Source organism: Microplitis mediator, chromosome 6 (genome assembly GCF_029852145.1).
Source record: "Microplitis mediator isolate UGA2020A chromosome 6, iyMicMedi2.1, whole genome shotgun sequence".
Classification (NCBI taxonomy): domain Eukaryota; kingdom Metazoa; phylum Arthropoda; class Insecta; order Hymenoptera; family Braconidae; genus Microplitis; species Microplitis mediator.
In genome coordinates, this window is record NC_079974.1 from 10463204 (window position 1) to 10477502 (window position 14299).

The 14299-nt window shown below is 31.4% G+C and overlaps 1 protein-coding gene across 6 annotated transcripts in view; it reads left to right on the forward strand.

Moving 5' to 3' along the window:
- Positions 1–14299, forward strand: part of LOC130669669 (NADPH:adrenodoxin oxidoreductase, mitochondrial) — a 73442-nt gene that overhangs the window by 43711 nt on the left and 15432 nt on the right. The gene's annotated exons all lie outside the window — the stretch shown is intronic.

Here is a 14299-nt window from a genome sequence, read left to right on the forward strand (position 1 = left end):
AATACCGTACTAAACCGGAAGGCAAATAAAAACAATAATTTTTTTAATAATGATAAAATATTAATAATATAATAATAATTAATACATGGAGAAAATTTTATAGTAAAATTTATCATCTACTCTCTTAATCTGAATCAGGGAATATTTACTGATGTAAAATTCTCTAGTATACCAATGCAAATCAGAAAAATGTGACTGATTCAATCAGTAGAAATCGCTTCACTCCCTAACGGACCCAAATTACGGTAAATTACGGTGGATTTACCGTAATTTACGGTAAATATACTCGAATTTTACGGTATTCTACGGTAGATTTACGGTAAAAATACCGTGAATTTACGGTGACTCAGGTCTGCTAGGGCTATTCTAATCATTAAAATTGTTACTGAACAAATTAGTAATCATAACAGATGTTATTAGGCATAACTACTGATTCAGTTTTTGATGCGGAGAAATCAATATTTATTGATTAATGCACATTAAAAAATACAAAAATTCATATCATGATCATATATTAAGCCGCTGATAAAAATAGAATCAACATATGTACAAGTTTTTCGATCAAATACGTTCTCCATTCTGTAATCAAGGGGCATTTTTTCAGGCTCTACATATTCACTGAATTCTTTTAATACATCGATTTATTGATTTAAATTCTTCAATCTATCAAGTGTGGTTTGAAAGTCAAATGCATTTAATAAGTCTTCCATTTCAATATCATCAAGTAATTGTCTGTTAAATTATAGTAATTTTCCATTAAAAATAGTTATAAGCATTTATCTAAATATAGAAATAATTTTTATTTATAAACATAAAATAATTAATAACATAATATCAGGTTATGCATTACCTAAAATGTAAATCAAATGCATACACAAATACATTTCATAATTATTCTACTCACATTCAGTTGAGAATAATAAATAAGTTTCATTAGTATATGAATTATAAATTAACTTTTGTCTGTTAGAATATTTTAAACTTACCGTAATAATAGTGTAATATAAATGATAATCTTTGATTGTAATTTACAATCAACTTCTGTCTAACCAACAAGCTCCCAAGTATACTTGGGCCATCTATAGATGGCACTCATTACTGCCGTGAAGATAAATTCACTGATTAGTCAGTACATTGATTCAAAGCTTCGGATCTTTCAGTAAATTTTGTAACTAATGGAAAAATCAATCACGTTTTTACTGATTCAATTTAAGAGAGTAGTTATACACGAAAGGAAATAATCGTTAGCTGCTACCGATTATTTCTCAAATAATACTCATTTGTGGGTTCCATTTTGTAGGTCTTTTGGCTAAAAAAACGTTAATATCCCTGATTAAACAAAATGATTAAAAATGATTTAAAATGATTTGTTTTTTAATCATTTTAAATACTTTTTAATCCTTCAAATCATTTCTACCCTCGTGGACTCGGGATTACTCCGAAATCATGGTGAAATTTCGGTGAAATCATAGTGAAATGACAGTGAAATCACTGTAACTTTGTGCCATTTGCTTACTGTGTGATAATTATCATCCGATGGTAATTTTATGATGATTTCACCATCGATTCATAGTAGAATCACAATAGCATTACAGTTAATTTACAGTAGTATAGCTGTAAGTTGACAGTGGTATTACTGTGTATTTACAGTGATTTCACTATCAGTTTATCCTGGATCTGCAGTGTTTCAGTCATGCTTTCTCGGTAATAATACCGTCATCATATAGTGATTTCACAGCAGTCTTACTATAGATTCTTCGTGAAATCACAATAATATCGCTGTGAATTGACAGTAATATTACTGTGATTTCTTAATCATTTAATCCTGGATCTGCTTAGTTTTCATCGAGATTTAGGGGCAATATTGAGATCCTATATTTATTGATTCAACGATAATAATAATAAAATTAATAATAATATTATAATAGCAACAATAATCCTAATCTTGGTTTTTCAATAAATAATTTTTCTTGTTTAAAAAAATTATTTAGTATCCATCCCTTTGTACGACTTCATGTAATTATTCCTCTGGAGGATTAAATGCTATTTTTTTACCCTCGGTAAAGAAGGAATTTTATTTTTTTTTAACGCATGATGGGACTCGAACTGCCGACCCTTCGATTGAGAGTAGCTTAAGTCATGTACTTTAGCCCGCTCGGCCACCACACGCATTCGGAACTTAATATTCAATCTGTTACTTCATGCTATTCAATACTATATATGGGTCATTCCACCAAATAAAATTATTTTTACGGGGCGACCCTCGTCGATTTGGTTCTAACTTTGTGGAGTCGTTCTATATATTAAAAAAAAAATTCTCTGAAAATTTGAGCCTTTTATATGCAGCTGTTTCAAAGTTATGATTTTTTTAATTTTTTAAAAATTTTTGTTTTCAACTTTTTCATTAATTTTTTTGAAGGGAAAATTTTTTTTTAAAAAATGAGCACATAACAGTTTTTCGTAGGAAAAATTCTCAGCTTTCCAATAAGAATATCCATTTTTTATTCTATGTTACAGAAGACCTTTTAAAATTCGATTAAAGACGAAAAAACGATTTTTATGACTGTGCGGCGCTTGATACATCTAATTTGATATTTTTTTCTGAAAGCTGAGACTTTTTCCCACAAAATATGTGATTTTCACGATGTGCATATTTTTTGTTGGAACAAAATCAATAATTATTAAAATGCAAGTCGTTGATTTTATAGTTTTAACAAACTGTAATAGTTCATTGTGTGGCAAGAGATGAAACAAAACGATGTCAGACGAAAGTAAAGTAGGCTGCCCGAGCCGTAGGCAAAAGCTGACAGTAACTGCAATCTGAAGTTGTGTTTCATCTAGTGTTACACACTATTTTTTTCATGATTACCTGCATTGAAAATTATTATCAGTGTCAGCAGCTAGTTAGAATCAAGTTATATGAAGACCAATGGTGTGATCAACCATTAGTGTACGCCTAACTTATGATTTGCAATTTATAACTAAACAGAAACCATAAATACTATTTATTATGCACACAAATTCTTATAAAACTTGAATACAAAGTCAGAACTGTCATTAACGCAGATGACATCAATAGTCTGAAATCACTATTGAACAAAACTCAAGAATCAAAGTTCAAATTACTTATTCCTAGACTTGAACCATTGATGCTGGTATCATGAAAAATAGTTTTATAATGTTTTTTTTAGAGCTTTACTGCAGATACATACCTGAAAACATATCCTCACACCGCAAAATTTATACATCCGGATATTCAAAATTTTACCAGCGTTGATTTCACTGTTATCACCAACCCTTATTAAAAGAAACGACTTAAAACGATTGGAAAAAAAATTTTAAATACTTTTTAATGCTTTTGAATACTTTTAATACTTTTGAATCACCCTTTTTATGGGCATTTAACATTACAAATCGTTCCGAATCGTTTCGTTTAATTAGGGAATGATGACTTTTTCTTAAAATAAATGTTTTAGACGTACGATACTTGGAGTCAGAAACGGTGAAAGAAACACAAGCAGTGCACCCTATCTCACCTATTGTTGATAGCTTAAGATATATATGTGTTAAAAATGTATCAACATTCTCAAAACAAATGAGAATTAACGTTTTTTAATCGTAGAGAGTTTATATTTTACTTGATTTTGTGCAAACAAAAAATATGCACATCGTGAAAATCACATATTTTGTGGGAAAAAGTCTCAGCTTTCAGAAAAAAATATCAAATTAGATGTATCAAGCGCCGCACAGTCATAAAAATCGTTTTTTCGTCTTTAATCGAATTTTAAAAGGTCTTCTGTAACATATAATAAAAAATGTATATTCTTATTGGAAAGCTGAGAATTTTTCCTACGAAAAACTGTTATGCGCTCATTTTTTAAAAAAAATTTTCCCTTCAAAAAAATTAATGAAAAAGTTGAAAACAAAAATTTTTAAAAAATTAAAAAAATCATAATTTTGAAACAGCTGCATATAAAAGGCTCAAATTTTCAGAGAATTTTTTTTTTGATATATAGAACGACTCCACAAAGTTTGAACCAAATCGACGAGGGTCGCCCCGTAAAAATAATTTTATTTGGTGGAATGACCCATATACTCAAGATTAAGCTATAAGAAAAATTATTTTATTAAATACTATAAAATTAAAAGAATTCGATATTTATCAAAAAAAAATTTTTGCCTTTATTTGTAAATCATCAAGTTTTCTTAATTTAAGAATATTTTATTTTAAATTATGATAAATAATAAATATTTACTATTGAAATATTAATCTAAATGATATTCTCTTTTTTTTTTGCAGTAGTTTAAATTCAATTTATACAGTTTTAAAAAAAAAGTTATTCAATTTTTTTATTTATTTATTTTTTTTCATAATTCTGAAGAATTTTACCGTCTTAAGCTTTTATAAAATTAACTAAATTAGATAATTACAGATAAAATTTCGCTCGGAAATTCCTAAAATAGCTAAATTTATAATAAATAAAATACATATGTGCCCAAATATTTGCTAAACTTACAAATAATTATAGGAGCATTTATGAAATAATTGATGTTATTTTTTTTTTTTAATTCCATTTCTATCGATTAATGACATTAAAAATTCAAATTTTGATTTCGAAATTGGATTAATGATAGATGTACCGTATCAGATCACTATCAAAGTAGAGTTAAATCATGGAGAAAACGCTAATAATTTGCTGTGAAAATATCATAGAGTCACAGTGCTAATACTACTAGGTTGTCATGGGATCACGGTAAATTCATGGTTAAACCACTATGAAATGACTGTGAAACTATTGTAAAGTCACCGAGTTAACACTATCAGATTACTATGGAATCACAGTGAATTCGTAGTGAAATCACGATAAACTGACTGTGAACCCATGATAAAGCCTCAGTGTTACCATTGTTGAGTTACCATAAATCGATAGCTGATCGACAGTAAAATTATCATGAAAGTATGGTAATTTAATTGTAAAATTACTATATAACCAGAGTGACGAAATGGCACAAAACGACTGTGAATTCACTATGAAATTACCATCAATACACAGTAAACTTACGGTAAAATTGATTTCACTGTGATTTCACTGTGATTTCACAGTAACCCCGAATCCGCGAGGGTAATCCTGTCTCTTATGAACATTTAACGTGTGAAATCATTTTTAATCATTTTGTTTAATCAGGGATATACTTACACTCAGGAAAAATTTCTCTTCGGACAATAAAATCGGTTTTGTTAAATTCTGTTAAACTAAAATTTATTTCGGACAACTAAATTTTGTTACGTCAACATAATCTATTTTGTATTTTTTAACAAATGATTTAATAGACTCCGTTTGGTCGACATTAATATTTCTCTCTCTATGATAATAAAATCAATTGGTAAAATTAAGAAAATATTTATTTAATAGACAACTAAATTATTTTATAGTGCCAACAAACCCAAATATTAAAGCAAAATATTATTACACGGAAAAAAAGGAACTGTAATAAATAAAGTTTGATGTCTAATAATTATAATATTTTTAGCAATTAATATTAATTCAAATACACTAATGGAACAAATTAAAGGATCAAAAAAAATTCCAAATTTTTGGGCGATTTTCAACAGCCCCTAACTTTGAGAGAAATGGTCGTACAAGAAAAAAAAAAGGAAAATTGTAGCTCCAAGTGTCTACTTTTTGGATTAGAGCTTTAAAATTTTTTAGCGTCAGCAGTTTTTGAGTAATCTTAGAAAAACCAGCGACAAAAAAATTTTCAAATTTTTTTGATTTTTTTTTTTTGGTCTCCGGGCGTGGAAAAAATTATTTTTGCTTAACCACTATGAGGATCGGATACCTTTATTATTCAGCTTTAATTTCTTTTTTTACGGACCTTGATATGTCTACTTCTCGCCGAGATATCGGTCTTCAAATGGAAAAGGATCCTTTTGTCTTTGATTATCGATATCTCAGAAACCAATGATCGCACAGAAAGTTAATGGTGGGTTTTAAAAACTTGAATAAATTCCCTTCAACGATTAGCCATTGCTTTTTCGAAAAAAAAATTTTTTTCTATTGTCACATGAATTTAAAAATGCCACAAAAAAAGGGCTTTTTGTGGTTTTTTGGAAAATTAAGCGTTGAAACGAAAATATTGTGGAAATCGATAATGTTGACTGTGCATTTTACAGTTCAATATGTCCACAGAAACCCTGCAGAGAGCCAGATTAATCCAACCAGCCGTTTTTTTGTTTCAAGCGATCAAATTTTTGAAAAAATTAAAGGATCACGTTTTTTGCTTTGAAAAGCTCATAATCTTTAACAAGATGAAAACAAACATTTTTTCTGAGCTTTGTCCACAATTTTATTGCAGACAGTGCTTAAATTTCCAAAAAAGAAAAAACTTTTTTATCGAAACGAAATTTTCAAAGAAAAAAAATTTTTTTGAATTCAATGACTGAGAGATCAGTAAAATAACGGAATGCAGCGACGTAAACGTGTTAAAAATTATTGGGTGTTGGTTTTGTAAATTTCCTGAAGTTATCCAGAAAAAAAATTTTTTCAAAATTGTTTTGAAAAAAAAGTTTTTTCTTTTTTGGAAATTTAAGCACTGTCTGCAATAAAGTTGTGGACAAAGCTCAGAAAAAATGTTTATTTTCATCTTGTTAAAGATTATGAGCTTTTCAAAGCAAAAAACGTGATCCTTTAATTTTTTCAAAAATTTGATCGCTTGAAACAAAAAAACGGCTGGTTGGATTAATCTGGCTCTCTGCAAGGTTTTTGTGGACATATTGAACTGTACAATGCACAGTTAACATTATCGATTTCCACAATATTTTCGTTTCAGCGCTTAATTTTCCAAAAAACCACAAAAAGCCCTTTTTTGTGGCATTTTTAAATTCATGTGACGATAGAAAAAAATTTTTTTGAAAAAGCAATGGCTAATCGTTGAAGGGAATTTATTCAAGTTTTTAAAACCCACTATTAACTTTCTGTGCGATCATTGGTTTCTGAGATATCGATAATCAAAGACAAAAGGATCCTTTTCCATTTGAAGACCGATATCTCGGCGAGAACTAGACGTATCAAGGTCCATAAAAAAAGAAATTAAAGCTGAATAATGAAGGTATCCGATCCTCATAGTGGTTAAGCAAAAATAATTTTTTCCACGCCCGGAGACCAAAAAAAGAAATCGGTCTATAAGTTGACCCTGCGGGCCAGCCCCAAAACTTCCCGCTGTTTTCGAGCTCGTTGAGCTCGAAAACACTATTGTGAATACATTTTCGAGCTCTTCGAGCTTGAAAATACTTTTGTATGCCATTGTTTTGTAAAAAACCATTTTTTAGCATTTCTTTCTCCCACGATATCTCGCGAACGAATTAACCGATTTTGATGGTTGAGGCGGCAATCGACGCGATTTATCAATTTCTAAAGCTGATCAAATTTTGGATTCGATTTATCAAGTCGTTTTCGAGATATTTCAGGAAAAATAAAAATTTTTTTTTTTTTAATTTTTTCGACAACGGTTTCTCTTGAACGAATGAACCGATTTTGATGGTCGAGGTGGCATTCGACGCGGCTTATAAAGCTCTAGAGCCCAGTCCATTTTGGAATTAATCCATCGAGCACATTAAAAGTTATGCAAAAAAAACATTTTTGAAAAAACTTTATTTTTGGAATATCTCTGAACGAGCCCTACCGATCAAGCTCAATTTTCTCTCGGCTTCAAGATATTGACAATCCGTGTCGAATGACACCTTAAAGTTCAAAATCGGTTCATCCGTTTAAAAGATACAGGTATTTACATACGTACGTACGTACATACATACATACATACATTCGGACATCATCTTGAAATTAGTCAGAATAGCTTCCTAGGACCTCAAAACGTCGACATCTGATGGAAGTTCGATTTTCGTAAATCGGACCGAAACCAATAACTTCCCGAATTTTTGAAAATTTACAATTTTCTTAGCGGGAAGTTAAAAAATTAAGAAAATTTTTTTGTCGCTGGTTTTTCTAAGATTACTCAAAAACTGCTGACGCTAAAAAATTTTAAAGTTCTAATCCAAAAAGTAGACACTTGGAGCTCCAATTTCCTTTTTTTTTTTTTCTAGTACGACCATTTCTTTCAAAGTTAGGGGCTGTTGAAAATCGCCCAAAAATTTGGAATTTATTTTTGATCCTTTAATTTTTTTTATTAGTGTAGTAATATCGTGATTTCAATATTTAATAAATAATAATTATAAATCGAATGCTAAAATATACAGTTCATTTAGATAAAATAATCATTTAAAACTAGAAAAAAGACAAAGTCAATACTAAAAAAATTAAACTTTAAAGAGTAACAGCTAAAATATAAATATCTATCGTTTTTAAAATAAGAAATTAAAGTCTTAAACAATGAAAATATAAAGGATATAAAATAATAAATTTAGTTAGAACGTTATTTTGTAAAGTCCTTTAACTAAGAAACTTTACCAGGAGTTGTTTTTAAATTTTAATATTAGTCAACAGTCAAATTTAATGATATAAACGGGGATAAATAAATTTTTACGGATATTTATTATTAAAGCAAATATTAAATATTCCCACTGAAATCAATGAAGATTGATTATGTGAAACTGTATATTATACTTCGTCAATTCGTAAAAAGTACGTGTCAGCCTCAGCAAATTTTATTGTTTGATGCAGTAAAATTTCATGCGCTACCGCCATCCATTTAAGTACGGAAATAACTTTCGATTCTCATGCGCATGCGGTGGGCGAGCGCTCTGTGCCAGGGACTGGACTTTGTTCACGAAAGGTCGACAGTTCGAGCCCGTGAGTCGGCTGAAATTTTTCTGATGATTTTTCATATAAGAATTCGAACAACTACATATTGTACCCGACTGAATTAGCTATTCATAATACTGGCAAGGATGCAATCAATTAGATGCACAACGATGAGAAAACAGACAATGGAAGAAGGGAGAAGGAAGCGGTGAAATCAGAAACCTGAGTAGAGAACCTTGTTCTATGAGAGCAAACGGCAAAAGCCGGAAATAAATAATTCAAAATAACAGAATATAAAATAGAACAAAAATAAATGTATTTTTGTTATTCGAAACAATAAAAATGAGGGTTTAGAACAAAAATTATTACTACGGTAGCATAAGATAAAATAACGATCGACTATGAAATTATACATATCGGCTTGGAAATTTTTATTGTTTGATACTTTAAAATTCATGGTTTAACTTTTTATTTTCACTATAGTCAGTCTAAAAATTATCATTCTACCATTGAAACTATACAATTCAAAATAATAATTTTTACTATTAGGAATTTTAAAAACTATATCTTTATCCTGTACTTTTTTTCTTTGAGCATAAGTATATTTTAACAGATCACTCATATATTTTAACCTTATACTTTATAATAAACAACAAAATCACACCCGGGCGCCGCATTACTATTTGAAACAATAAAAAGTATTGATAATTCGAGTAAATTTTAACATTTTTTTTCCGTGTATATTAACTCTAATAAATATTAATTAGACACAAAAAGATATATTTATTTAGAATAAATATATATTTGTTCGAGGTTAATAAATATATATTTAAACCTAATGATTATTGACTTAAGAAACGAGAAATTCATTTAATTAAAATAAATAACAGAGTGCTATTGTCATTAATTAGTTATGAATAATGTGAATTAAATAAATTTTTAGTTGTAAATAGATTTCAATTAAAAGTAAAAACGATTTGAATCATTTTAAATTAAATTGAATGAGAAAATAATACATATAAGTATGAAGTAAAAAAATTTTTTTTTTGTTTTATTTAAAATGTACTTTTTATTTTTGTATATCGAGAATAAGTATTCAAGAAAACATCAATGCTTTCATGCAATACAAGATATATTACCATCAAAAAAGACAGTTGTCACTCTGTTGAATAACAGAGGTGTACTCGTCCCATAAATGCTTCAAGTTGAGAATATAATAATTCTGAAATAAATTTCTTATCAGGGACACTACAAGCTATGGGCGCGATCTAGTGGCGAGCACCGAACAATTCCTGCTGCTGCTGCCTAGCACCATAACTTCCTCTCCTCCATATTTATCTTTTCTCCCAAAAAATTTTTCTCTTGGCTTAAGTCTTGATGATAGCGAACAGCAGCGGGAGTAGTTCGGTGCTCGGTACTAGATCGCGCCCACAGCTTGTAGTGTTCCTAGTAAGAAATTTATTTCAAAATTATTGTATTCCCGACTTGAAGCATTTATGGGACCCCTGGCGGTTTTGAATCACCCTGGAAACACCCTGGAATCACGGTGGATCCACGGTGGTTACACGGTGGGTTTTTTCATTTTATTACCGTGGTTCCACGGTGGTAAAATGGCACAAACCCACCGTGTAACCACCCTGGATCCACGGTGTTTCCACTCCCAGGGTATTTCCAGGGTGATTCAAAACCGCCAGGGACGGGTTACCCGTTGTAAATTAGCAGAGTAACGATAACCTTTTTTTTATAGTAATATAGGGGTATCCTGTATTACACTATGACATTAATGTTTAATATTAATGTTTCCCTGAACACTTTTAGTCATCCCTGATTAAAAAAAATGATTAAAAAGTATTTAAAATGATTTGTTTTTTAATCATTTTAAATACTTTTTAATCCTTCAAATCATTTCTAATCTTGTCTCTTATGGACATTTAACGTGTGAAATCATTTTTTTTAATCAGGGATAGTACAAAAAAAAGTACGTGTCAAAAAAATAAATCATTTTTCTAAATATGCATTTATTTAATTGTTAAATAAATGTTCTGTCGTTTTAAAATAATGTTTAATTATTATCAATAACCAATTCTCTAAGGCTCACTAATATATTTAATTATGACTACTTTATAAGCTCTACAGATAATCAACTTGATTTTATGCTTGCTACCTAACGCCTAATTATCTTTACTAAGTATTTTATAGTTTCTAATAATTTGTTTTGTTGGTGGATTATAAAATATTTAGCTCATATAACCAAATATATGATTGACAATGTGCAATCAAATCATTTTTTTGTCACAACTAAAATTTAGTTGTGAGAGAGAGTACAACTGGGAATACACTAACTGCTTGTGTACTCATTGATTAAGGGTTGGAGTTATCCTTTGTGACGCATTCGCTAATCAAGAAGCTGGATATACAACTCAGTAAAGCGTCTGTATCATTACGTGGGAATGGTAATGTGTCAGTTGGGCATTCGCTTGGGTCGTGCAAGATGACGCTGCATTCGCTACACAGTGTGGGGATGATTACCACTACTTAAATAAGTTTCAACACATATATATATGCAACACAAGTATTAATTTAGTTTATTTATCAATTATTATAATAACAGTCTTATTATCTTTATTAAATTATACTTTTTAGTAATTAAGCGTCGGGCTTGCGTATATGCTTATATTTCAATAGATATCAGGTGTAAACTACCAACTTGATCTGCCGTACGGGAGCATCAAGAAGGTATTATTGTATGATTGTATTATTGTATGATATGTATAGTATGAGTGTAGTAAGTATAGACATTTAGTATGTGATATGTATGTGAGTTAGGTGTGAATGTGTGAATGCATGAGTTTGATTGTGTGTGTGTAAATCCCCACAACAGCAACGCTTCTATCACTATCCAAGCTCATGTGCTTGCTCTACTGCCGGTAAACGTACCGTCATTCATGCTCACTAACAAGAAGTGGCCGCCAACACTTGGCTACAATTCGCTGATCCAGACTTCTTAACTCCACGACCTATTGACATAATTCTGGGTGCATACTCTGGTTTGACGAAGATGACATCCCAAGAGTATTTGCACTCGCTACGGTTACGTATGGAACAACATCAGCTCTATATCTCGCTGAAAGAGCACTTTTACAACTCGCTGAAGATAAAGGAAATAAATTTCCGAAAGCTGTTAGACCACTTACCAATACACGCTATGTTGACGATATCTCTGGAGGCGCAGATAAACTCGCTGAGACAATTCAAGTTGCTCTCAACACAAAAAATATGTGTGCCGCAGGATGTTTCCCGCTTGCTTAATGGGCAAGTAATTCAACGGAATTACTCTCAAGTCGCTCCAGTTGAAACCCAAGAAGATACACCAAAAGAACTTAAGGATACTACTGTAAAAGTGCTCGGGTTAACCTGGAATTCAACACAGGATAAATTCCAGTTTGGCTATTCGATTCCAGAAGCATGGCTAACTACGAAACGCACAATTTTATCTAAAATTACTCGCTTGTTTGATCCACTGGGGTTTTTGGCATGCATCATCGTGGGAGCCAAGATGTTCGTGCAGAAGCTCTGGCTGCAGAACTTCGACTGGGATGCTACGCTACCACCGTTGCTTCTTCAAGAATGGAATTTATTTAGAGATGAATTACATCAGATCTCGAAGATTCAGATACCTCGCTAGAATTATGTACAAAAAGGAGTATCGATCGAATTACATGGATTCTCTGACGCTTCTCAACTCGCTATGCCCCCATGGAAATAAAATACATTTTAAATATGAAAAAAATATATTTATGAATATATTAAAAATATATTTAAAATAGATGAGAAATATATGAAAAATACATAAATATGTATGTAAAATGTATTTAAAATATATGAAAGATATATTTTGATTATATCACTTTTGGCCGTTTTTCGAACATTTAGAATACATCTGAAATATATGTGGAATGTATACGTACATATATAAAAAATATATGAAAAGTATATTGAAAATATATATCTAAAAATACCTTTAAAATACAAAAAAAATACATTTTTAATATATTTTGGTTGTATGCGCTGACTTAGGTTCCAAAAGTAGGGCGTCGTAGAGTACGACCGGCAAATATCAGCTTCACGTTGCTAGTGGATGTCCTAACAGCCTGGGAGCTCCATTATTTGCCAACCGAATAGTAGTTCCACTAGGGCGCAAAGCACTCCAAGTGTTAAAATTGTCCAAGATGACCAGGACACTCTGGGTTTTCTTTTGAAGGACTATCGAAGGGAGTGGAAAAAAAAACATTTTCAATCAACCAGGAAGTCCCCCTGGAGCACCAAGTGATCCAGGTGTTTGAGTGGTCCAAGGTGCCAGAACCTTCTGGATTTTCTTATGAAAAACTATCGAAGGGCGTGAAGGAAATCATTTACAGTCAATCAAGAAGTCCCACTGGAGCACCAAGCGATCCAGGTGTCAAACTGGTTCGAAGTACCAGGACCCTCTAGATTTCCTTATAAAAAACTATCAAAGGAAGTAGAAAAAAAACATTTTCAGCCAACCAGAAAGTCCCACTGGAGCACCAAGCGATCCAGGTGTCAAACTGGTTCGAAGTACCAGGACCCTCTAGATTTTCTTATGAAAAACTATCAAAGGAAGTAGAAAAAAAACATTTTCAGCCAACCAGAAAGTCCCACTGGAGCACCAAGTGATCCAGGTGTCAAACTGGTTCGAAGTACCAGGACCCTCTAGATTTTCTTATGAAAAACTATCAAAGGGAGTAGAAAAAAAACATTTTCAGCCAACCAGGAAGTCCCCCTCGAGCACCAAGTGCCACGGGATTTGAAGTATTTTAAGATGACCAGGATTCTTCGGATTTAATTTAATAAAATATCAAAGGCAATAAAAAAATCGTTTTAGCCAACCTGACACTTCCACTAAAGCATTAAGTGCTTGGTGCTTCAGTGGAAAAGCCTTCTTTATCAAAAATAAATTGTTTTTCGCCATCAATTTTTGTAAAAAAAAAAATCCCGAGAGTCCTGGTCATTTTGAACCCTCCAAATCCAGTGGGATTTCCTGGTTGGCTAAAAATGATTTTTTTCACTCCCTTTGATAGTTTTTCATAATAAAATCCAGAAGGTTCTGGCACCTTGGACCACTCAAACACCTGGATCGCTTGTTGCCCCAGTGGAACTTCCTAGTCCCTCGCGGACTCGGGATTACTCCGAAATCATGGTGAAATTTCGGTGAAATCATAGTGAAATGACAGTGAAATCACTGTAACTTTGTGCCATTTGCTTACTGTGTGATAATTATCATCCGATGGTAATTTTATGATGATTTCACCATCGATTCATAGTAGAATCACAATAGCATAACAGTCAATTTACAGTAGTATAGCTGTAAGTTGACAGTAGTATTACTGTGTATTTACAGTGATTTCACTATCAGTTTATGCTGGATCTGCAGTGCTTCAGTCATGCTTTCTCAGTAATAATACCGTGATCATACAGTGATTTCACAGCAGTCTTACTATAGATTCTTCGTGAAATCACAA